Raw genomic sequence first — 1800 nt, forward strand, 5'->3', positions numbered from 1 at the left:
ATTGGAAATCGGGATAGGTGAAGTTTAAGGGGGTTGGTGGGATGAGGGGTGCAGAAATAGCCTTCTTGAGAGGGTTCGCTCTGAACTTCAGGCTCACTTGTAGGTTCTGCGAGGTTCGTCGGTGGGCCTTGAGGGCAGGGCTTTAACCTGGAAATGTGGATCCATGGAGTTNTTGTTTAAGAGACATTGTAAGGGTGAATCACCCCGAAGTGAGGAGGCAGAAGCTCCCATTCTGAAAAAAGGGCTTAGAGGAGAGAAGTCAGAGGAGGATTAAAGATGAGTCCTTCGGCTGGATGAGAAAGACGGGACTCAGAGGGCATCCCCAATGAGTCACGCTGATCTCAAGGGAGAGGTTCAATTATGAACCCGGAGAGAAGGGGGTGTAGGTCATCACCTAGACCCTCACTTCCCTTAGGCAAATTTGCCCGGAGCCGGAAGGAACCTAGCGCACTAGGGTTTTGACAGATGGCAGAGGTCCAGGACCCGGTAGGAGGAAGGTTAAAAGGAGTGAGAGAAAGAGAGAGGAATGGGGGCTTAGCCTCCAGGGCCGGGGGAATGTGATTAGGGTGAAGGTTTAAGTAATCTACAAGCCTGAGAAAAGGAAAAAGGGGGCTTACCTAACGGATGAGCCAGTGGTGGGTGAAGGAAGCCAGCGCTGGAGAAAATAGACGACGGCAGACTGTCAGTCCCGGGGGGTCGCAGAGGAGGCCGAGGAAGGTGTCCCCTGGCATAGGGTGAACTCCTTCCCGGGTTTCGGCACCAATGAAAGGGCGCACGGATGAAGGAGGCACACGAGACCTGGGCTGACAGTTCACCAGAGAAGTTCCACATTATTCAAAGACCGCACGTATATTTATAGGGAGCTGTGTTCCGGGTATAGATAGGGGGTGGACAGGGCGATAGCTGACTGGATGGGGTTGGGCGGGAGGTGGGCCTTGACCTGTGACTGGTTGAGGTTTGGCGCTGGCAGGCTTGTTTACTGCGGAGAAGAACCCGGAAGGGCACCATATTGCCAGGGAATGTCCCCATTCGGGCACCCATGAAAGGGAAATCGGGTGCCTGTGGAACCCCTACATAATTTAGCTGGGCATTTGATTTGTTGCATCCTGGCACTGCCTTTTCCCTATGATCTTAAGGCCAAAGGTACAATATGGATCTTGTGACCCCTAAGTAGTAGCTTGAAAAGCAGGTAGAAATAGTTGCCATATATACAGACAAAACACTCATGCATATGCACACACATACATCCCAAAGAGACGTCTCAACCAAATTAGTGGGTCTAAGTTGTAACTTGTCATACTCCACACCTATGGTACCAATCAACGGCATGGAATAGAGGGCATCTGTGGCATGCACGCCAACAGGATTGGGGGTTTATTCAGATTGCTGGTACTCAACTAAATGTCTAACCAAGAAAACAAATAAAGAGAAAAGAGGAGCAGTGGGGTCATCCAGTTCAGCTTAGTCCCAATCAGAGAGGCCAATTTGTTCCATTAACAGTAATTGATAAAAGCAGTTCTCCCCACTGTTTTCAGCATAAAGAAGAAAAGTATCAACAAGATTTAAATCAGAAAAACAAAGCCTAGCCAGGAGCCCTCCAGGGTGCACTTAAACAGAAGTGGATACAATCCAACCAAACAGAAGAGGGCTCAGAAAATCAGAGAAAGATAAAGAGAATAAAGCATTGCCTTGTCAGAATTTAGGCCAGGGACTCCAAGAGAGATCTACCAGCAGCAGAGACATGGGAGCAAAATAGTCCCAGTGGCCACTTGCCTCTTGCAGCTAGAGTCTTCTCTGGTG

Source organism: Galeopterus variegatus, unplaced genomic scaffold, assembly GCF_000696425.1.
Source record: "Galeopterus variegatus unplaced genomic scaffold, G_variegatus-3.0.2 Scaffold2508, whole genome shotgun sequence".
Lineage (NCBI taxonomy): Eukaryota > Metazoa > Chordata > Mammalia > Dermoptera > Cynocephalidae > Galeopterus > Galeopterus variegatus.